The sequence below is a fragment of the Pelophylax lessonae genome (assembly GCF_965119305.1).
Source record: "Pelophylax lessonae genome assembly, chromosome: 11".
Taxonomy (NCBI): Eukaryota; Metazoa; Chordata; class Amphibia; order Anura; family Ranidae; genus Pelophylax; species Pelophylax lessonae.
The window spans coordinates 162,139,203-162,164,696 of NC_138778.1; positions in this window are offsets into that span (position 1 = coordinate 162,139,203).

The window sequence follows — 25,494 nt, forward strand, 5'->3', positions numbered from 1 at the left end:
ACGTCTTCCGCAATGAGAGCATGGCATCAATACTAGGCTTTATTACTGCGTAAATTGGGACCAATACTAGGCTTTATTACTGCATAAACTGGCACCAATACTAGGAGTTATTACTGCGTAAACTGGCACCAACACTAGGAGTTATTACTGCGTAAACTGGCACCAACACTAGGGGATATTACTGTGTAAACTGGCACCAATACTAGGCTTTATTACTGCATAAACTGGCATCAATACTAGGTTTTATTACTGTGTAAACTGGCACTGATACTAGGGGTTATTACTGTGTAAACTGGCACCAATACTAGGGGCTATTACTGCATAAACTGGCACCAATACTAGGGGCTATTACTGCATAAACTGGCACCAATACTAGGGGCTATTACTGCATAAACTGGTACCATTACTATGGGTCATTACTGTGTAAACTGGCTAGGATTTATTACTGCACCGATACTAGGGGTTATTACTGTGTAAACTGGCAACAATACTAGAGGTTATTACTGCGTAAATTGGTACAAATACTAGGCTTTATTACTGCGTGAACTGGCACCAATACTAGGCTTTATTAGAGCTTATTTTAAAGCTCTTTTAGTGCTTTTTAAAAATGGGTTAAGGAGTTTTCTATATTCTGGCCACAGGTGCACTTTTAACTCCTTCTGGTTCGCCCCTTGCAAATATACTGCAGCAGGGTGGCCCTCCTGTGGGAATTCACGTACCTGTACGTGATTTTGTGCACTGGGTCTAAGGCGCGTGCGCGCGCCATCGGCAACCTGCTTCCTCTGTGTTGGACACAGTGGGAGCCAATCAGCGGGTCCAGGGGAGTCGATGTTCGCTAGCACCCTGTGATCATTCTCATGCAGAGATGTGACTAATCTAGTTTTGCACTGTCTAAATAAATTCCTTAGTGTCAGATTTGTCCGCTTCAATATCGCAGTCTCGCTAAAAATCACTGATCGCTGATTGCTAGTAAAAACAATAAAAAAAAATAAAAATTTTCTATAAACATATCCCATAGTTTGTAGATACTATAACTTTTGCGCAAACCAATCAATATACGCTTATTGGAATTTTGGATGAAGAAATTTGATTTTTTACATTTGTTTTTTTTTTGGGGGGGGGGGGTGTTTTATATTATTAAGTAAAAAATAATGTTTTTCTTCTTCAAAATTGTTGGTCTTTTTTGTTTATAGCGCAAAAAATAAAAACTGCAGAGGTGGTGAAATACCACCAAAAGAAAGCTCTATTTGTGGGGAAAAAAGGACATCAATTTCATTTGGGTACAGCGTCGCACGACCGCACAAAAGTAAAGCAGTGCCGTGTTGCAAAAAATGGCCTGGTCATAAAGGGGAGTAAACCTCTCGGTGCTGAAGAGGTTAAAGAGTAACTGCACTTTCATCGGCTTTTCTCTATTTGGTCTGTGCAAAAAAAAAGCTGGTATATTTGTATTTGTAATGAATAGCTGGCATCAGATTCACAATAATTCTACCACCTCCTTAGCAGCACATACTTATTTTGTTTCGCTCCCTCACTGCTGCTCCATTAGCCTCCTGGGAGCCTCGATGTGTAAGCTATGAGCCTCTCAAGTTGAAGCTTATATAGACCTATGGATTTTACCCATGTTACAGTGCTGGTGTTTGATGATCGGTTCAGCCCTGGCATATGGAGTGAGTCACCTGCCCCCAATGAAACCATTAGGCCAGCGTGACAGCCAGGCAAATAGCATTTTCAGAGAAAGTTTAGCCATGGTAGCCTGATTGTTTTTCTCAGGACAGACCTTCATTAAGAGGCACCTTGGTTTAGAATTAGAGAAACATTGCCACATTGGGCATGCACACAGTGACAGTGTCTCTACAAAAGGCAACTCCACCGCTATATACTTATATACCCATCTTACCTGCACTCGCTCACATGTCCTTGCTGACGCTAAATTCACCTGTGTCAGGTACCCAGGGTGGTGATGTCACTCCCCAATTGAATTAAATTCTAAGCAATTTCAATGCTCCCCCCATGTGAAGAGGAATAACACCGCTCAGGTGGGTCTGTATTAGTGATCGAACAATATTGTTTTTTCATTGCCAATACCAATATTTTGGTCATCGCGTATCGGTATCGGCTGATATGGGACGATATTTTCGTACATTTAAAAAAAACTTTTTACTTGACAGGTACTCTTGTTGAGGGATCTGGGGGTCTAAAAGACCCCAAACCCCTCTTCTGCACTTAAAAGTATTCAAAATGCCAAGTTTGGCTGTTTTGAATGCTGTCATTTTTTTTAATCTGGCGCCGAGTTCCCGGAAGACATCTCTTCTGGGTTTTTGCATGGAGACCCGATCAGAGCCCAATGCGGCTTTGATCGGACCTTCAGAGGCCGTGCAGGCTGGTTGCCCGGGTCTCCCGCGAGCCTGGCGGGGGGGGGGGCGTCCCCTCCCACTCCTTGTAATGACAGCCGAGCGGCTTCTCAGTTGCATTGGTTGCCATTACAAGACAGCCGACCATCGGCTATGGACGCCGGTACCGGGATGATGCCTCTAGCCGCAGGCATCACTCCGGTACAAACACTTTCCGAAATATCGGTAATATCGGCCACCTTGGTGGCCGATTCCGATATATTGGAGAAAGGTGCATATCGGCCCTTGATATATCAGCTTTGGGGATAATCTGTCGATCCCTAGTCTGTATTCACGATCCTTGGTGGGTACTGAACCCTGGTTCGCCACCGCAAACAGAATGAATGCAGGAATTGGTCACACACCACCAGGAAATTTGATAGAGAAGTTCTTTATTCGTGCATACACAGGTACAAGGTACAGCAGAATGGATATGGTAGATGGGTTTCACACAAATCCAACATGTTTGTTCACTAATAGGTAGTGAACAAGCATGTTGAATTAATGTGAAACGCTTCTACCATATCAATTCTGCTGTATCTTGTACCGGTGTATGCACGAATAAAGAACTTCTCTATCAAATTTCCTGGTGGTGTGCAACCGATTCCTTAATTCAGCTTGATCCCCCATACCCAGACGTACTTTATATTCTCTGCAGCTGTGAGGAATAAGGAGCTGCAAGGGAGAGCATAAAAGGTAGTTAAGGGTTGGGGGATTGCCCTTTGCATAGACCCTGCCACTTTGCCATGCATGGACAAGGTAACATTGTCTCTTTAAAGTAGTTTCTTACTCCACCAGGTCCTCAGCTGTCATGATAACCATCAATTGAATACTTCCACAGAAGCTGTCATGATAACCATCAATAGAATGATACAATACAGAAACCAGGCAAATATGACATGTCTTTCCTAGTAAGAGCTAATCTTTAGAATATATCGACGGGACAAGCCATGGTACAATTTTCAGTAACATGACCACCCATCTAAGTGTCGTGAGAACCCAGTGATAGTCATGTTGTAGGAGGAGAAGTGTTGAGGGATGACTGTACACAGACTTCAAAAGCTTGTTTTTCGTTATGTGACATGATTTGTGTCACCACAAATTTGAGTTATATTCATCAGCAGTTTATTAAATATGTCTCCACAAAAGTTAGGTAATATTTCAGGGCAAAACCATTTTGTGACATGTCTAATATTACAGTGTTCATATAGAGGGGGGGGGCATGTACATTTAAAGTGGTTGTAAAGTCAGAAGATTTTTTTATCTTAATGTTATCTAAGCATTAAGATAAAAAACCTTCTGTCTGCAGCAGCCCCCCCTCACACTTACCTGAGGTCCCTCTCTGTCCAGCGATGTCCACAAATGTCTCAGCCATCTGAAAATGTCCCTCCTGATTGGCTGAGACACAGTAGTGTCGCCATTGGCTGTCAATCAAAGTCAGCTAGCCAATCAGGAGGGGGAAGGGCTGGTCGGGGCTCTGTGTCTGAATGGACACAAGGAGCTATGACTTGGCTCGGGTGCCCCCATAGCAAGCTGCTTGCTGTGGGGGCACTGAACAGCAGGGAGGTTAGGGGACACAGGTCCCAAACCTAGCAGGGCTATGCAGGGGTATTAGAGGCTGGGTTATATGGGGCTTGTCTTAGGGATTTTTTTCTGTTTTCAGTGTCTCCTGAAGGCAAAGAGCGAAGAGTCCTAAGCCACACATCACTACAAAAACCTGTATGTAAAAATTAAAACAGCTAAGACTGTTTTCACTTTTTACATACAGGTTTTTGTAGTGATGTGCGGCTTTGGATTCTTCTCTCTTTGAACTGGCATCCATGATGCTGGGCTGAGTTCTATCCTCGCCTGCACTCCTTAGCGGTTTATTATAGAAGAGAACTCAGAGCATCGTGTAGCACCCGCAGTTAAGCATTGGTTCAAATCTGAAGGCAGCTGCATATAACCAAGAATGGGTGCGCATATGCATGTTTGTATGTATAAATATTTACAGTATCTCACAAAAGTTAGTACACCCCTTACAATTTTGTAAATATTTTATTATATCTTTTCATGTGATAACTCTGAAGAAATTACACTTTGCTACAATGTAAAGTAGTGAGTGTACACCTTGTAGAACAGTGTAAATTTGCTGTCCCCTCAAAATAACTTAACACACAGCCATTAATGTCTAAACCGCTGGAAACAAAAGTGAAAATGTCCAAATTGGGCCCTTCCCGGTGTCATGTTATTGTTACAAGGTCTCAGGTGTGAACAGGGAGAAGGTGTGTTAAATTTGGTGTTTCGCTCTCACTCTCTCATACTGGTCACTGGAAGTTCAACATGGCACCTCATGGCAAAGAACAGTCTGAGGATCTGAAAAAAAAAAAAGAATTGTTGCTCTACATAAAGATGGCCTAGGCTATAAGAAGATTGCCAAGACCCTGAAACTGAGCTGCAGCATGGTGGCCAAGACCATACAGCGGTTTAATAGGACAGGTTCCACTCAGAACAGGCCTCGCCATGGTCGACCAAAGAAATTGAGTGCACATGCTCAGAGTCATATCCAGAGGTCGTCTTTGGGAAATAGACATATGAATGCTGCCAGCATTGCTGCAGAGGTTGAAGGGGTGAGGGGTCAGCCTGTCAGTGCTCAGACCATGCGCCGCACATTGCTTCAAATTGGTCTGCATGGCTGTCGTCCCAAAAGGAAGCCTCTTCTAAAATGATGCACAAGAAAGCCCGCAAACAGTTTGCTGAAGACAAGCAGACTAAGGACATGGATTACTGGAACCATGTCCTGTGGTTTGATGAGACCAAGATAAACTTTTTTGGTTCAGATGGTGTCAAGCGTGTGTGGCGGCAACCAGTTGAGGAGTACAAAGACAAGTGTGTCTTACCTACAGTCAAGCATGGTGGTGGGAGTGTCATGGTCTGGGGCTGCATGAGTGCTCCTGGCACTGGGGAACTACAGTTCATTGAGGGAACCATGAATGCCAACATGTACTGTGACATAATGAAGTAGAGCATGATCCCCTCCCTTCCAGAGACTGGGCCGCAGGGCAGTATTCCAACATGATGACGACCCCAAACACACCTCAAAGACGACCACTGCCTTGCTAAAGAAGCTGAGGGTAAAGGTGATGGACTGGCCAAGCATGTCTCCAGACTTAAACCTTATTGAGCATCTGTAGGGCATCCTCAAATGGAAGGTAGAGGAGAGCAAGGTCTCTAACATCCACCAGCTCTGTGATGTCGTCATGGAGGAGTGGAAGAGGACTATATATATAAAACCACAGAGGATGGCGCACACATACAAAAGGAGTAACTTTTAAATATTACAAGGCTACTGAGACCTGATCTAAATGAGTAAATATGGGGATTTGGTCACACCATATGGCCATATCGTGCTTAAGCCCACCACTGGGTCAAAGTACCCCATTATCAGTGGGTCCTACACTATCCATAAAATGAAGGATAAATCCCACCTCTGCATGTTTAGCGTGTGCCCCCCAACCCTTTGTTTATATATATGTATATGTTTTAGGCGAAACATTTTTAACCTTTTTTTTTTTTTAAATATTTTTTTCCCCCCAGCAATCGGATGGTTTAACCTAATTTTGACATCTGAGTCCTAAACAAATACTATGCACTGAATATGAAATATTAGAGATTGTAAGAGGCCCTGCTAAGATTGGCCCCTCCCAATGTTAGGCTCTATAAAAGATTTAGTGAATTTAGCACGTCTGTCTTAATGGAAAGTCATAACAAAAGTAGGAACGTCATTATGTATATCTCCGTCCACCAGGGGCAGTAATAATACCAATTAGTGCAAATTTGCGCATCACATGACCGAAATGTCGGTCAGAGCCTGCGGTTCCTGTGAGGACTGGAATGCAGAACACAGCCACACTTTCGAGGTGGCGGTCATGGCGTTCGTTCCAGCCACAAAAACAGGAAGAGAGTCTCCACTATCCCGAGGTACAACAATTAGTGAGGCACTTGCACCATGAGTTTGGGGAATGCTGCAACAGGGGAACGATCACAGTCTAATGGCACAAAGGACTAAGCAAAAAATGTCAGCTGAGGTATCTCAAATATTGAAATAAACGGTCTATGATTATTATTCCAATGTTTATATCCAAGATTCACATGATTTTATATGAACTGTATTAAGATGGTGACTAGTAATGTAGTGATTATCTCTGGCTGATGATCATGTGCATACATATGTGTGTATAGAGATATATATGTCCTTTTTTTTTTTTTTCATCGTTTTACACATATACTTAGCGATCTTACTATTGCCCAGGGGTTGTTGATGTGAACAGTCAACCCGCACAAAAAAAAAAAAAAGGGTGGGTCATTAACACCCACATCTAGAACTGTTTCCTGTCATTCTGCTCTGCATATAAGAAGGGTGCTAGCAGTCTTTTTATGTGGCTCTGAAGAAGAGGAAATCCTCGAAACGCGTCAGCCCACGGGGTCTTCAGTTTCTGTTGTACGTATTGATATATTTTGGACGGAACTATGCTGGGATTTGTGATGCACTTTTAACAATTGCAATTTTTGTGAGTTTTAGTCTCCATTCACACTAATACGACTTGTCAGGCAACTTGTCAGCCTGACAAGTCGCGGTCCGTTGTGTGGTACGGGAACCATTCTAATAGGAGAGACACAAGTCGCTCCGACTTAGAAAAAGGTTCCTGTACTACCTTGGGCGACCTGGAGCAACTTGCATAGACATTCATTCTGTGAAGTCCGTGCAAGTCGCGCCGAAGTTGCGCTGCACGCGACTTCACAGGTCGCCCCCAAAGTCATGCCGCCTCAGGGTGAATGCGGTCTAATACTTGCCATGTTTTTAATACAATAAATGATTACAATGATACAATAAACGATAGGCTGGTGCGCCCTCAGGCCCTGTTCACACTGGGGCGACGCTACTTCCCTGGGCGACCTTTTAGGTTGCGGCGCGCTGCTCGCACCGCGACCTCGGAGCGGCTGGCACGGACTTCATAACATTGAAGTCTATGCAGGTCGCTCCGGACCCTTTTTCTAAGTCGGAGCGACTTGTGTCGCTCCTATTAGAACGGGTCCATAGCTTCTTTATGGAAGGCGACCTGTCAGGCGACCAGGTTGCCTGACAGGTCGCCCCAGTGTGAATGGGGGCTGAGTGTGTTTTTGTATGGTTAAAGTGTTGCAGACTTACCAAAGAAAAACAATCAGCGCAATCAATAAATCAGTACACAAAATGGGTACAATTGTAAGCTGAACACTGACCCAGCTACATTACAAAAGCCTAGACAGAAATATATATGACAAAAAATAGTGCAGCGCAAATAAAAAAATATCTAAAATAATAAATAAAATAATAATCTTCAAAAGTTCTTAGAAAAGGACCAGAAATCCCTCATAAGAGGTATGTCAGTAGTAGCTGATATCCATAGGGTGCCGGAAACAATCCAATAAGAGTGACACTCCCTTCACCAAAAGACACTCGTGTACGCTCACCTCATGCAGAGAACCCTGAGTTACCAGTGGGTCAAACAGGCTTTATTGGTATCCGTGGAACAAACAGAGGGAAGAATGGAACATCTCCTAAGTAATCCTCTCCTCTCCACTTCGTTAGGTATCACGTTTATAGTAGATCCTCCTATAAACGAGCACTTCTAGTAGTGTTAAGTGAGTGGAAATTATCACATAACTCATTGGAAGCTGGGCCCCACTTTCCAGTAGCATGCATAAATTACAGTATGACAAGTCAAGTGGGGGAGCATATTATCAATTAATCAGGAGTTGGCCTAATCAGCAAATTCGCCTAAACTGATAAAAAAAAAAATTACATTTTTTAAATTTTTTTATTGGGAATGTTTTATAGCAGAAAGTAAAAAATATTGTGTTTTTTTTTTTTTTTTTCAAATTCTTTTCTCTTTTTTTGTTTATAGCACAAAATCTGAAAACTGTAGAGGTGATCAAATACCACCAAAAGAAAGCTCTATTTGTGGGGAAAAAAAGGACATCTATTGTATTTGGGTACAGCGTCGCACGACCGGGCAATTGTTAGTTAAAGTAATGCAACGCCAAATCTCAAAAAATGGCCTGTTCATTAGGGGGTAAAACTTTCCGGAGCTGAAGTGGTTAAATAGTAACGGTGTGAAGTATTACTTCTGCTTCTAGCTAAAGCTCTACATTGTTAATTGTAGATGTTTGTATTTAGCAGCCAGGGTTTGTGATGCACATTCAATGTGTTTCAATTACATTCTCCGGGTGGTATGCATAGCACAGAAAGTGATATAAAATAGGCTAGGTGTAAATATTGAGAGCTAAATTATCTGAAGAGGTCATTATTAGGTTAGATTCTACCATCCCTCAGAAGTAGACTTTATAGAAAAAGGAGAAAACGCCCTTGTGGATTCCCCAAGAAGGTGAGTCAGCGGTTCTCTGGATAGTGGTGTCTTCCTAACACCCGAATACAGCACAGAGTTGAAGAGTATAGCCGGCAACGTGTACTCCACCTGCATTAACCACTTCCATACTGGGCCATTTCTGGCTATATGTACCTACATGTAAAAATCATAATTTTTTTGCTAGAAAATTACTCAGAACCCCCAAACATCATATATTATATATATATATATATATATATATATATATATATACAGTGGGTACGAAAAGTATTCAGACCCCCTTAAATTTTTCACTCTTTGTTATATTGCAGCCATTTGCTAAAATCATTTAGGTTCATTCTTCTTCCTCATGAATGTACACATAGCACCCCATACTGACAGAAAAACACAGAATTGTTGACATTGTTGCAGATTTAATAAAAAAGAAAAACTGAAATATCACATGGTCCTAAGTATTCAGACCCTTTGCTCAGTATTTAGTAGAAGCCTCCTTTTGATCTAATACAGCCAGGAGTCTTTTTGGGAAAGATGCAACAAGTCTTTCACACCTGGATTTGGGGATCCTCTGCCATTCCTCCTTGCAGATCCTCTCCAGTTCTGTCAGGTTGGATGGTAAACGTTGGTGGACAGCCATTTTTAGGTCTCTCCAGAGATGCTCATTTGGGTTTAAGTCAGGGCTCTGGCTGGGCCATTCAAGAACAGTCACGGAGTTGTTGTGAAGCCACTCCTTCGTTATTTTAGCTGTGTGCTTAGGGTTATTGTCTTGTTGGAAGGTAAACCTTCGGCCCAGTCTGAGGTCCAGAGCACTCTGGAGAAGGTTTTTGTCCAGGATATCCCTGTACTTGGCCGCATTCATCTTTCCCTCGATTGCAACCAGTCGTCCTGTCCCTGCAGCTGAAAAACACCCCCACAGCATGATGCTGCCACCACCATGCTTCACTGTTGGGACTGTATTGGACAGGTGATGAGCAGTGCCTGGTTTTCTCCACACATACCGCTTAGAATTAAGGCCAAAAAGTTCTATTTTGGTCTCATCAGACCAGAGAATCTTATTTCTCACCATCTTAGAGTCCTTCAGGTGTTTTTTAGCAAACTCCATGCGGGCTTTCATGTGTCTTACACTGAGGAGAGGCTTCCGTCGGGCCACTCTGCCATAAAGCCCCGACTGGTGGAGGGCTGCAGTGATGGTTGACTTTCTACAACTTTCTCCCATCTCCTGACTGCATCTCTGAAGCTCAGCCACAGTGATCTTTGGGTTCTTCTTTACCTCTCTCACCAAGGCTCTTCTCCCCCGATAGCTCAGTTTGGCCGGACGGCCAGCTCTAGGAAGGGTTCTGGTCGTCCCAAACGTCTTCCATTTGAGGATTATGGAGGCCACTGTGATCTTAGGAACCTTAAGTGCAGCAGAAATCTTTTTGTAACCTTGGCCAGATCTGTGCCTTGCCACAATTCTGTCTCTGAGCTCTTCAGGCAGTTACTTTGACCTCATGATTCTCATTTGCTCTGACATGCATTGTGATCTGGAAGGTCTTATATAGACAGGTGTGTGGCTTTCCTAATCAAGTCCAATCAGTATAATCAAACACATCTGGACTCAAATGAAGGTGTAGAACCATCTCAAGGATGATCAGAAGAAATGGAAAGCACCTGAGTTAAATATATGAGTGTCACAGCAAAGGGTCTGAATACTTAGGACCATGTGATATTTCAATTTTTCTTTTTTAATAAATCTGCAACAATGTCAACAATTCAGGGGGGAAGCCTGTAGATGGATGCACAGCAGTAAGCGGAAGGCTGGACATGACTGGGATTTGCAGGGAAGGTTGCTACCCAGTGGGGGTTAACTTTTTTAAGGAAGAATTAAAGCAGGTGATTGGTTTTTGGGAAGGTGGGGCAGGGTGGGGCAAGGTGGGGTTAGCAGGGGCTAGTTTAGGGTGGGACCAGGGGTCCGGTCAGTTGGAGACCAGACAGCAATAGGAGAACTTCTGTACCCCCCCCCCCCCCCACTTGTCTATCGGTATGGCGGATTTGGACTCTATGCTGGCCCAGTTACGCAGCGCGGCCTTGGCGAATGGTCCGCAATGGCTTCAGGCCAATATGGATGGATTACTACAGGGGTCAGGGCAGGTACCAGCTTCGCCTGCCCCAACTTTATCACGGCCTAGGAGGTCAAGGCCTCCTGAGCGCCTCAGCCCAGAAACGACCCCTAGGGTCCGCCGTCGCTTAGGGAGCCCCCCTAGGGACCCTTCGACCTCGGCTGTCAGTGGGAAGCCTCCTACAGGTACAGCGGGGGTCGGGAGGAATCCTCGACAAAGACAGGGCCCTGGCAAAGTGAACGCAGCCCCGTCCAGCTCCGTTGCCCCCTCACCTGCAGCTCTGGACCATCCGACTGGCTCCCCGGGTCCCTCCGGTGGTAGCGCGGTCCGGCGTGGGAGTGAAGTGCGGGGTCCGGGTGCGGGCCTTCTTCCGGGTACGGCCGTGGCCTCTCGTGGACGAAGCCGAGGCTCCAGGAGGGTCCCCTGCGTCCCATCGGTGGTTCCGGACCGGATCTCGGCGCCCGCCGCTGTCCCATTGCGGCGGGGCGTTCGGCGGGAAGAAGAGGAGGCGGGAACGAGTGGCGGTGCTCGGTCGGAGGCGCCCGTCTATGACGTCACGGGCATGCGACCTTCGGATGGAAGCCTACTGAGGACAAGTGCTACAGCGTCGCAGGGCAGTGACGTCACCGCCCAGCGCCAGAACTACGGAGGCCGCTCTGTTCCCTGCAGAGTGGCAGCTCCCAGCGAAGAAGTCTTCAGCCTGTCCGGCTGCAGCGGTGGCTCTTCAGGGACTGACCAGGTGTCCCACTCGGCGGAGGTGGAAGAGCGCTCTGAAGGGGAACTGTCGGCATCGGATGAAGAGGATACTCTGGACGTCGGGGCGGCTCCTCATTCGGGACACGGACGAACGGCTGAGCGGAGGCTTTCACCGGGTCAGCCAGGTAAGTCAGTGTCCTTTGCCTCTCCTTCCCTTCTGTTTACTTCTCCTTCTGTGCCTGCCTCTCCTCCTGTTGGGTCTTCTGTGGTGTATTCCTCTGGTGTGTCTGCTCTGCCTGCTGTCCAGGCTCCATCTACGCTGTCTGCACTGCTTAGTTCGTCTTCTCTTCCAGCAAGGGGGCCCTCTTCGCCTGTTATTGGCGCGGGGGTCCTAGGTAGCGGTGGGGGGACGCATGTTTCAGGGGGTCTGGGTGCACAGGCAGTCCCGGACGGCATAGGGGGAGTGTCTTTGCTGCATACTCTTTTGTCCGGGTTTAAGGATTTGTTGTCCAGGTGCGAGCCGGCTTTAGCGGCTGTACCCGCGGGGGCGCCGATACATGCGTGGGCTGCTGCAACAGGGGGGGTTACAGCATCAGTGGGGTCGGCAGCGGGATGTTCTTCTGTTTCATGGCCGCTGGCGGAATCAACTGGATCAAAAGAGGTGAGTTCGGTGACGCCGGTACCAGCTCCTTCGGTCCAGGCCGCAGGTGGGTCGGCTGGTGCAGTGGAGGTAAGTTCTGTGGTGCCGTCGTCTTCTCCTGGGGTGACGCCGGTGACAAAAGGGTCGGGATCAGCAGATGGGGACAAGGAGCTTGTGCGCATGGCGGACTCTGCGAAGTGCGAAGTTTATGTCTGCTTCGAGGGACCTCTGGGTGCTCATTTGAAAACGGAAGTGAGGGAAAAAATTTGGCGTGGTGAGTATGTTGAGATTTTTTCTCTACTACCGTTAGAAAAATTCACACTTGGACAGGGTCAAGCCTGATGAATCAAAAAAAGAGGAGGAAGAAAAGCGCCGGTATCGTTTGATTCCGCAGTCGTTTACCAACTGGTTGCAGGCGTTCACAATTCTGGCCAGTGTAATTGGGGAAAAGCATTCCGATCAGTGTTCCCCCCTATTTTGTTATTTGGATTCCATTGGGGAAGCTTACCGGGTCTACGGAGGTACGGCCTGGTTACGATACGACGAACATTTTCGTCAACGCAAGGCCGTCAGACCATCTTTGCGCTGGGATCATAAGGACATCAGTCTTTGGATGCGCCTCATGACCCAGGCTAGATCTACTGGTCACCCCTTTCAGGGCGGGGTCGGGGGGGCGGCTTCCTCGCCTTCTCCGGCCGCAAAACGTAAAGGCTTATGTTGGCAGTTTAATGAGGCCACTTGCAAGTTTGGAACCTCCTGTCGCTTCAAGCATGAGTGTTCCAACTGCGGCGGAAATCACCCGTCGGCACGATGCTTTAAGCATGGGGGAGCAAAACATGCCGACGCTGGTAAGAGGGCGGACGCCGGTGAAAGTGGAAAGGTTGGCCAGGTTCCTAAGTAGGTACCCTGATCGGGAAGCAGCCGCTCTTTTGCTGGGGGGGGTTTTCGCAAGGCGTTCGCATTCCTTGTTCTTTGTCGGTGGTTCCTCCTCCCGGGGGCAATTTAAGTTCCGCTAGGGCGCATTCGTCGGTGGTCTCGGCGAAGCTTATGAAGGAAGTTAGGTTGGGCAGGATGGCAGGCCCTTTCTCGTCTCCGCCTTTGCCGAATCTGGTGCTTTCCCCTCTGGGTGTGGTTCCAAAAAAGGAACCTAATAAGTTTCGACTCATTCACCACCTGTCTTATCCCCCTGGGGGTTCGGTGAATGACGCTATAGCGGACGACTTATGCTCGGTTTCATACGTTTCGTTCGATAAAGCGGTGGCCTGGGTGTGTCGTTTTGGGCGGGGGGCCCTTATGGCGAAAACTGACATTGAAGCTGCGTTTAGGTTGTTACCGGTGCACGCGGACAGCCTGCATCTTTTGGGTTGTGAATGGCAGGGTGGAATTTTCGTTGACCAATGTTTGCCTATGGGCTGCGCCATTTCTTGTTCGCTGTTTGAAACATTCAGTTCCATTTTGGAATGGGTTGTTAGGGATGTTTCTGGGTTGTCTTCCATAATTCATTATTTAGACGATTTTCTGGTGATAGGTCCTCCGGGGGAGGTGATGTGTGCAACGCTTTTGGCTACGGTCCAACAGCTGTTTGATTATTTTGGAGTCCCATTAGCCCCTGACAAGACTGAGGGGCCGTGCACGGAACTGCGATTTCTGGGTATTGTCATTGATACGATGGCAATGGAATGCAGGCTTCCGGTTGACAAGCTATTGGACCTACGCAGAGTTATTGCAGGGACCTTGGACACACGAAAAATTCAGCTGCGTGCCCTGCAGTCTCTGCTGGGAAAATTGAATTTTGCCTGCCGCATCATGCCCATGGGGCGGGTGTTTTGCCGGAGGTTGGCGGCTGCCACGGCGGGTGTCAGGGCGCCGCATCATTACATTCGCCTATCCAAAGAGCATCGTGATGACTTGCGGGTTTGGGATTTGTTCTTGAGCTCCTTTAACGGCCGTTCGGTTTGGTTGGAAGCTCCGGTGTCGAACTTTGACCTGGAGCTGTTTACTGACGCGGCAGGCTCGGGGGGTTTTGCGGCCTATTTCCAGGGGCAATGGTGTGCGGGGGAGTGGCCGGCCTCCTGGCGAGATTCTGACTTCATTCGTAACTTGGTTCTGTTGGAATTATTTCCCATTGTGTTGGCCGTGGAGTTATGGGGTCAGGATTTCAAAAATAAGAGGGTCTGTTTTCATTGTGATAACCTGGGTGTAGTTCAGTCGATAAACAGCATTACTGCTTCTTCACCACCGGTTATTAGGTTGCTTCGCCACCTGGTGCTCAAATGTTTGCTTCTGAATTCTTTTTTCTATGCTGTGCATGTTCCGGGTGTTGACAATTCGGTGGCTGATGCTCTTTCTCGCTTCCAGTGGGACAGGTTTCGGAGGTTGGCACCGGATGCGGAGCAGCAAGGCCTGATGTGTCCCGGGGAGCTGTGGAACATCGTCTCGCCGCAGTAATGGATTTGGTTCGAGCGTCGGTTTGTCCTTCCACTTGGACGGCCTACGAAAGGGTGTGGGCGACATGGCATCAGATGGTGAGTGAGGTGGGGGGTCTTTCTGGTGATCGGGATCGGTTGTTCCTGCTCCTATATTTTGTGAGCCTGAATTTTGAACAGCGTGTGTCTATTTCTACGTTACGCCGCAAAATGGCGGCCTTGGCCTTCTACTTTCAGTTGTGGGGGGTTGCCGATGTAACCAAACATTTCCTTGTTCAAAAGGCCTTGAAGGGTTATGCGAGGGGTACTCGTTCGATTGATTCCAGGCGCCCGGTTTCCTTTGATGTGTTGTCCCGGTTGGTGGACTGCTTGCCGGGTGTGTGTTCTGCGGACCAGGAGGTGGAACTCTTCAGGACGGCGTTTTATCTTGGCGTTCTTTGGAGCTTTTCGGATTAGCGAATTGGTGAGTATTTCCAGACGGGGGAATGGGGGATTGCAGTTGGGGGATGTTTGTTTGCATCCGGACAAGCTTCTAATCCGGATACGCAGGTCAAAAACGGACCAGCTGGGCCGAGGGGCTTGTGTTGAGCTAGGGGTGGTTCCTGGGTCCTCGCTTTGCCCCGTAGCTGCGGTGCGGCATTGGTTACAGGTGCGCTCCGCTCAACAGGGTCCTCTGTTTTTACGGGCTGATGGCACGGCCCTCTCACGTTTTCAATTTACGGCTGTCTTCCGGAAGTGCTTGGGGGCAGCCGGTTTTCAAGGGACGGATTTCTCCTCTCACTCTTTCCGCATTGGAGCCGCCACGGAAGCGGCTCGGTGGGGCCTTGGGGGATCAGGCCCTTCGAAAAATTGGGCGTTGGGAGTCCAGGCGATTTCGCTCGTATGTCCGTCCGCATCTGTTGTGATGCGGCAGATGGGATCTGTTCTGTTCTGGTCGGGGCCCAGGGGAGGTCATTTAGTGAATGTTCGTTACGTGTATGCTGGTGTTTTTTCTTTGTTTTTCTCTGTGGGTTTTTGTGTATGTACTCAGGATGTATGTTGGTATGTACCCCTCCTTATGTTTTACAGGAGCCACGGAAGTCTTGGTCTGGATTTTAGGACATTCTTATGTGGTCTGGGGTGCTCGGAGGGCAGCTGTTAGGCCAGAGGGGCGCCAATTGGGTTTGAGCAGGGAGGAGGTAAAGGTTAGATGGATTGGGGTCTCAGGCATGCTGTGGTCCCGTGTCCTCCCTGAAGTCCATCGTTGCGCCCGTCTTGAGCGGCCGCCCGACATACTTTTGTTGCATGCGGGCGGCAATGATCTGGGCCTCCGTTCCTCCAGGGAGCTGATTAGGGATGTCAAGCTGGACTTCCTGAGGCTGCGGACGCTTTTTCCGCAGACTGTGGTGGTGTGGTCGGACATTGTCACCCGCACTTCTTGGCGCCTGGCTCGTTCGGTGACTAGCCTGAACAAAGCCAGGATTAAGGTGAATAAGGCGGTGGCCAAGTTTGTTGTGCGTAACGGGGGACTGGCGATCCGGCATCTTGAGCTGGAGCAGGACCCGGCCCTTTATCTTAGAGGTGACGGGGTTCATTTGAACGCGGTGGGCATCGACCTGTGGACTTTAGGTCTGCAGGAAGGTATTCAGAGGGCGCTGTGGGTTTGGAGGGCTACACGGCCATAAGGGGTCATGCCCGTGTGCTGTGGCTGGGGTTTTAGGGTCTTGGAGGGCTGTGACTACTTGGAAAGGGAATATGGAGGGGTAGGGCCCATCTTAGGTATGGGTGGACCTACCCCTGGCAACGTCAGTAGGCGGTATCAAGGGATCCCAATGGTTCATAGTCCTTGAGCTGGTGCAGTGGCGGCTGAGGGCCTGGAGGTCTATTGGGGTCAGGGATACAGCCAGGGGGGAAGTCAAGTTGCCTTCCAAGATCCTAAATGGTCATTCGCTTTAAAATTTTGGTATTGGATTGTTTTTGTTGAATAATGGTAATTCTTTGCTAGCTAGTGTTTTACTAGTTAGTTCTAATAAAGTTGGCTGCTATGGCCTTTTTAAACCCAAAAAATGACTGTAGTGTCCTTTTTTCTTTAGACAAGTAAAGGGGGGGTCTGTTGGTAAGTTTGGGTTGTATGGGGCAAGGAGCAGCCGCAGCGTCGGCAATAGCACAGTCATGTGTTTTTCCGTCAATATGGGGAGCTGTGTGTACATTCATGAGGAAGAAGAATGAACTTAAATGATTTTAGCAAACGGCTGCAATATAACAAAGAGTGAAAAATGTAAGGGGGTCTGAATACTTTTCGTACCCACTGTGTATATATATATATATATATATATATATATATATATATGTGTGTGTGTGTATATATATATATATATATATATATATATATATACACTTATATATATATTTAGCAGAGACCCTAGGGAATAAAATCGCGGTCATTGCAACTTCTTTTTATGTCACACGGTATTTGCTCAGAATTTTTTCAAATGCGATTTGAAAAAACTTTTATGAATTAAAAAAAAAAAAACACTAAAGTTAGCCAAATTTTTTTGTATAATGTGAAAGATGATGTTACGCCAAGTAAATAGATACCTAACATGTCATGCTCTAAAATTGCGCACACTCGTGGAATGACGGCAAACTTTTGGTACTTAAAAATCTCCATAGGCCTTGCTTTAAATTTTGTTTCAGGTTACCAGTTTAGAGTTATAGAGGAGATCTTGGGCTAGAATTGGTGCTCTCGCTCTAACGTTCGCAACGATACCTTACATGCATGGATTGAATCCTGTTTACATATGTAGCCACGACGTACGCATGCGAGCACCCTAGGACGGGGGGCACTTTAAAAAAATATATATATATTGTTTATTTAATTTTTTTATTTTTACACTTTCCCTTTATTTATTTATTTTTTTATCACTTTTATTCCTATTACAAGGAATGTAAACATCCCTTGTAATAGGAATAGTGAATGACAGGTCCTTTTTGTGGTTAGATCTGGGGTCAATAAGACCTCAGATCTTTCCTACAGGCTAAAAAGCCTGAAAAAAAAAAAAAATCTCGGCTATAGAGCCGAGATCGCAGCAGTATTGATAACTGCCAGGCCAGGCATGACATCATCACGTCGTGCCCAGACCTCCTGTTAAACTTTCAGTGCGAAATAGAAATACATTTTTATTATTACAGGTCAAGAATTGTGAACTTTGAGGCCTCCATTGACCTTGCTACATATTGAGTCAAAACTCTTTCAGTTTGAAACACACATTGCGTCCATTGTTTGACATGGTTTTGTTTGCCTGAACTTTGAGATGAGAAGCTGTGTCATCTGCCCCACAAGGAAAATGTGTTTGACAAACTTTTAAATACAATACTCAGAAAGACAGATAAATAAATCGCTTATCACAGGTGGATCGGCCTTTGGGGGAAAAGGTTTACATAAGACATCCTTCCCCTGGTCTTGAAACACGAAAAACCAGAGAGGTCGTAAAACTTTATGTTCAGGCCATGACTCACACAATGGGCGAAACTCAATTTCAGGATAACACCTGTGTTCAACCATACACAATGCAAGTAAACTATTGTTTCCACCCTGAGAAGACAAACAAAACTGTCTGGACAAAGACGAGAATCTGTCATTTATTTACCTAAACACAAACAGGGGGATAAAGTTGTTGAAATCTACACGGAGTCACATAAACATTGTCACTTAGATTGATGAGAACTGCAAATCTCAAAATGAATTTCAGAAAATCATAAATTGATATCTCTGCCCCATCATATACAAAAGGTGTTTTGGAACTATGATGTTATGACAACCTCCTACTGAGAAGTACATTATATTCTATCATATAGTAGTGTCAAATGGTCAGAAATTTCACCCATATTTTATCATCCAGTCCAAATCATAAATGTACTGTTGTTAACATAGTAATCCCTTAAATGGATAATACTCTAATTGGAAACAAACCATGTATAGAAAAAGTTACATATACAAGCTGTTGTGTATCAATATATATAACTGTATATGTATCTATACAATTCTTACTGCTACTAATTGAAGTCTTGGGTTAAAAAGTAAAGTCCAATATATATATTACATAAGATATATTAAATATTAGAATAGTGTTACCAAGATTAATCTTTATTCAGATACCTGGTGGATTAAATGGACGTCATAGATGAGAGCATGATTACATTTTATGTTTTTTTTATAATAGTCTTAAATGGAGAAATTTTAATTAATTTTAATATACTGGTTAACCAAGAGGTGTCACCCTATGACATCACCAGTTAATGAATAAGATGTTCCAACCAATAGGAATAATGTTCCTCCCACTGGGTTTGGCTTATGATAATTTTTACTGCCCTTTTGTTCAACACAAAATAAAAAGAAACCAGAGATGTAATAAGAGAACACAACACAACAGACACACACAAGACACAAGACACATCACACTTACAACATACACACTACTAACAGCCATGCATAGACTCATCTACACAGACGCCATCTTGGTCCACCCTGTATCTGAACCTTTGAGGGACGCCAAAAGAAGCTCCTCCCTAATTGGCCACCATCTTGGAAATGCAGCCATCTTAAAGGAACCTGGTAACTACTATTCTAAGCTAAGCGGCCATTTTAAATATGGTAATTATGCCTTGCTGTTATTTGATTATTATTCAATATTGTTTATGTACTTCCTTAAATGTTTTACATTTCCTATTTAAAGGGTAACGAAAGTACAATCCCAGCCGTATAAACCATATGTAGATTTTTCTCTAAAGAGATGATTTTTGTTTTTATAACATTTTTTAATATCAGATTAAGCGCATTATTTGCAATTTTACGTCTTCCGTTTTGCATGGCTTATTCTCACTTCATCTGCAGTGGAATGACTTTCGGCCATGTGATTCGCAGACTATTGTGGTCTGATTATATAGAATATTAATGTATGGTTCATACTACACCTGGGAAAAACATAATCTTGTTTTATTTTACTTCATCGTTTAGCTAAATATCACATTGCATTTATCGTTTTAAGTTGGTATTTTATGTAAGGTTATCTCTTTGTGTCACTCAAGTATGATCATTTATGGTGAAAATATGTCTTGCGAATAAATATTCTTATATATATATTCCCTACTGTAGACTGCTTCACTAAGATTGGTATATGCTTTTAAAAAGAAATTAACTGATATAAAAAAAAGAACTTGGGAAAATTGCGTGGTATACTATGAGTGTCTGAACAAAATTAATTGGGTTTTTTTTTCTTAGATATTAAATTATTTGCCGTAATCGGCTGGAGGCACTGCGTCATAATTCTATTGATAGTTCAGACACCGCCTTTTAGTAATAAATTAAAAATAGTCAAATTTTATACCAAAACGCACAACATATTAAATGGAGGCACTGCTGAGATATCATTAATTTCTTACATATGCCAATCATAATTTTGATCATGGTGACATAATTAATAACTTTGCAAAAAAAAAAAAATAGAATTTTTTTTTAATATTTTTTTTTTTAAATTATTTAATTGTGAATATTAATAGTAATGCCCTAAAATGTCTACATAAGGTAAGGTTCACGCTGCCAACTCTGGCTAGATGTTAATCCCACAGCCCCAGTAGATTCGGCACAGATCTAGAATATGTAGAGACACCTCTCTGAGTCTAAAATGGTGGTGTATGTATAGGCTAGTTGGAGTCATACCAAAATCCTCAGAAAAAGTCGGGCCAAAAATGGGCACCAGACGTGGGTAGGGGAAAACCTGATGTATGAACTCACCGAAAGCTTCTCTAACCCCAAAGACGTCAGGAAGCGTGATCACATACTTTTAGAATCATGGCCAATCTTACTGTATCTCTGTGAGGAACTGCACCATAAGGCTCAGCAAAAAGGAATTTAGTAAAGTTCTAATCTCCACTCCAAATAATAAGAAGTGAGATAAGGAACCTCCTTGAGCAGGTGAAAGTGACCTCTATTGGGACACATAGGTTAAGAGAATGTAGCGTGAAACTGTAGGAAAAAGTAGAACTGTGGCAGAAGTTTTATTCAGAAAGCTGTAATATAAGCAACCATTTGAAAGAACAATGTAAACGATTAATGCAATAAGTAGGAAGTTTTGAGCAAGGAAAATTTTTTTTTATTAGTGGAAGTTGCAGAGTAATCAGTAGTTGAAAATTAAGTTGCCGAGTAACCAGCAGTGGAAAATTTATAAATAAATAAATAAAAATAAAAATGTAACAGTTCCAGTAAGGACAGGAATTCATAAATAAATAAATAGGAAAGTTCAAAAAGGTTATGGTGGCCATACAAAAGGGTACTGCTTATCAGTCCTGCATTATAAATAAAATGAAGTAATTAATTAGACCCAGATATGACTCCCAGTCTGATGGTTAAGACCCAGACAAGGGGGGGAGAGTTAGGCAAAGAGTCCACGTCCTACCCCAGCCATATTCCTAAGATAGGAGGGCAGAAATTGGGCAGCCATACATAACTAGGTATGAGTCATATCAGGTCACCGCAAAAAGACTAGCACCCCTAAAAAGATACCATACACCTCCAGAATTTAAGAAGTTTGTTTTAAAAAGAGTACTGTCCCGAGTTTTATTAAGACAGGGTCCTTAGATATTACTAATCATTTTGAGGCCTATGAAAACAGCCTTTCTGTGTTGTGCCTCAAGGATGTAAATTAAAAGTCGGCCCACACATAAAAAAAAAAAAATCCTTAACGCTGCTAGAGCTGCTATATATAATTTAAAAGGTACACAGCACCAAAGCCCACTGAATTTTTGCTGTACTGTACTCAAAAGTGCCTAACACCCTTCAATGGAGGAGCCTGAGTACAACTATCCAGAATTTAAAACCCTGTGCTTTGAGGCATCGGCCAGGTACATAAAAATAAGTTTGGCCAGGGACTACAAGTTGGGATGTTCACTGGAATGGTTGGCAAAAGAGAGCGACAATTTGCACTCCATCCAACAGACCAGTGAACCTAAGAAAGGCGTGAGCCTGTCACCAAAATTGTGGCAGAAACACACCTTTCTCCTCAACCTTAACACTAAAAAAAAAATAATAATAATAAATAAATAAATAAAAAGGAGCAAGATTTTATACCGGATACCTCAAGGAGGACACCGGACACCCCACAAATAAGGAGGGGGGAGGCCATTTTAGGATTTCTTTCCAAGGGGACAGAGCCCAAGGTTCAAAGAATCTCCAGGGAGCATCCCCAAAGAGCCCAATTCACCCTTGAGGATGGAAATCCTCGCTATGCCAAATATCCTCAACAAAAGGGGGGACCCCACAAATAAATAGGGATTTGCCCTATCTTAGGGCTCCTCAAAACCCTCGGGAAGATGAAGAGACATTGAGGCCCAGACCCCTGCCAGAACCGAGCAAATGGTTCTGAGGGGGATCTGTCCCATCTGTCTGTACCCGAGAGACAAAGGCACCGCAGGAAGCGGAGCCAAATAAAAAAAAAAAAAAAGCCAATAATTCTATTTCTGAAAAGATTTTTCAGCAGAGTAGATGCCAAGGTGGATCGGATGATCACTTGGTTCACTCAGGGCACTGTAGCCCGAACTAAAATAATTCCTCTTTAGGAACAAATCTTGTGGCCAGCCAAAGGCCACAAAATCCTTAAATGCCCAAATAGCAAGGGATCAGAGGGACACACTGAATGGATGCATAGGAGACAGAGGTTCTAACACCATTTTATCCCCAGGTCACAGTATTGAGGATCCTGAAAATCCCTGCCAGGGGGATCTTGGTTGTTAGATAATAACTACTCTCCTATTTTTCAGTGGTCACTTCATCCCTCTGACTCAAACAGGTCGCTCAAAGCGGGCACATTTCGAAAAATCGCCAATGGCGGTGATACAAGGAGGATCAAACCCTAATGACGTAATGAAGTCAAGAGATTAAAGGTGGTATTACGGTAACCAAGAAAAATCCTCAATGTCAGGTAGTTTTGTTGCCTACCATGAATTGCATTGATGCCCCAAAGGGGGGATATTATATTTTTTTTCCTCCCAAGTAGAAGGTAAATTCTAACAAAATAGTATATCACTGTTCAATTGTTCAATGTGTGGTATCCATGGTGATGAATACGTCCCCATGTTAATGGGCCCCAGAAGTCAGTCTCCCCTGGGAAAGGTTGCATATATAGTCTCACCATCCATGGTGGTCAGATAAAAGGCTGATCACACAATGGAATAAAAGGAGGACTCTGAGGAAGCTCAGGATACCAACCTCACATTGAAATCCCAACTAAAAGTTATGGCTGAAAACTGTATGTATCATTTTCTCATGGAATCCATTTCCCTTTATAGGACTAAGAGACCCAGGAAGTAAGCAGGAAACCGAGAGTCTGATGTATCTGAGACACCCAAAGGGGGGTACAGTGTGAAGGACCCCGGGATACCCCTGATGGCCAGTCTACCAAGACAAACCCGTCAAGACAGCCAAAGGCAAAAGTGCCCGGAGAAATCCACATTCCACTGGCCAACAGATGATAACCCTTGGATCCACACCTCACTCGGAGTCACCATGCTTGTTTACTGAAGTCACTACACCTACTTGCAGGTGTCTACACCCCATTCAACTATTCCATACCTATCTACAAAGCTGTCAAAGTCCGATTTAAGCCCTATTTCTTCAAAAGTTCTGCCTTGGAAAAATGTTTCAAACGGCTACGGCAATTTTCACAATTTTTCCAAGAGGGGGGATTTGTTAAACTTTCAGTGCGAAATAGAAATACATTTTTATTATTACAGGTCAAGAATTGTGAACTTTGAGGCCTCCATTGACCTTGCTACATATTGAGTCAAAACTCTTTCAGTTTGAAACACACATTGCGTCCATTGTTTGACATGGTTTTGTTTGCCTGAACTTTGAGATGAGAAGCTGTGTCATCTGCCCCACAAGGAAAATGTGTTTGACAAACTTTTAAATACAATACTCAGAAAGACAGATAAATAAATCGCTTATCACAGGTGGATCGGCCTTTGGGGGAAAAGGTTTACATAAGACATCCTTCCCCTGGTCTTGAAACACGAAAAACCAGAGAGGTCGTAAAACTTTATGTTCAGGCCATGACTCACACAATGGGCGAAACTCAATTTCAGGATAACACCTGTGTTCAACCATACACAATGCAAGTAAACTATTGTTTCCACCCTGAGAAGACAAACAAAACTGTCTGGACAAAGACGAGAATCTGTCATTTATTTACCTAAACACAAACAGGGGGATAAAGTTGTTGAAATCTACACGGAGTCACATAAACATTGTCACTTAGATTGATGAGAACTGCAAATCTCAAAATGAATTTCAGAAAATCATAAATTGATATCTCTGCCCCATCATATACAAAAGGTGTTTTGGAACTATGATGTTATGACAACCTCCTACTGAGAAGTACATTATATTCTATCATATAGTAGTGTCAAATGGTCAGAAATTTCACCCATATTTTATCATCCAGTCCAAATCATAAATGTACTGTTGTTAACATAGTAATCCCTTAAATGGATAATACTCTAATTGGAAACAAACCATGTATAGAAAAAGTTACATATACAAGCTGTTGTGTATCAATATATATAACTGTATATGTATCTATACAATTCTTACTGCTACTAATTGAAGTCTTGGGTTAAAAAGTAAAGTCCAATATATATATTACATAAGATATATTAAATATTAGAATAGTGTTACCAAGATTAATCTTTATTCAGATACCTGGTGGATTAAATGGACGTCATAGATGAGAGCATGATTACATTTTATGTTTTTTTTATAATAGTCTTAAATGGAGAAATTTTAATTAATTTTAATATACTGGTTAACCAAGAGGTGTCACCCTATGACATCACCAGTTAATGAATAAGATGTTCCAACCAATAGGAATAATGTTCCTCCCACTGGGTTTGGCTTATGATAATTTTTACTGCCCTTTTGTTCAACACAAAATAAAAAGAAACCAGAGATGTAATAAGAGAACACAACACAACAGACACACACAAGACACAAGACACATCACACTTACAACATACACACTACTAACAGCCATGCATAGACTCATCTACACAGACGCCATCTTGGTCCACCCTGTATCTGAACCTTTGAGGGACGCCAAAAGAAGCTCCTCCCTAATTGGCCACCATCTTGGAAATGCAGCCATCTTAAAGGAACCTGGTAACTACTATTCTAAGCTAAGCGGCCATTTTAAATATGGTAATTATGCCTTGCTGTTATTTGATTATTATTCAATATTGTTTATGTACTTCCTTAAATGTTTTACATTTCCTATTTAAAGGGTAACGAAAGTACAATCCCAGCCGTATAAACCATATGTAGATTTTTCTCTAAAGAGATGATTTTTGTTTTTATAACATTTTTTAATATCAGATTAAGCGCATTATTTGCAATTTTACGTCTTCCGTTTTGCATGGCTTATTCTCACTTCATCTGCAGTGGAATGACTTTCGGCCATGTGATTCGCAGACTATTGTGGTCTGATTATATAGAATATTAATGTATGGTTCATACTACACCTGGGAAAAACATAATCTTGTTTTATTTTACTTCATCGTTTAGCTAAATATCACATTGCATTTATCGTTTTAAGTTGGTATTTTATGTAAGGTTATCTCTTTGTGTCACTCAAGTATGATCATTTATGGTGAAAATATGTCTTGCGAATAAATATTCTTATATATATATTCCCTACTGTAGACTGCTTCACTAAGATTGGTATATGCTTTTAAAAAGAAATTAACTGATATAAAAAAAAGAACTTGGGAAAATTGCGTGGTATACTATGAGTGTCTGAACAAAATTAATTGGGTTTTTTTTTCTTAGATATT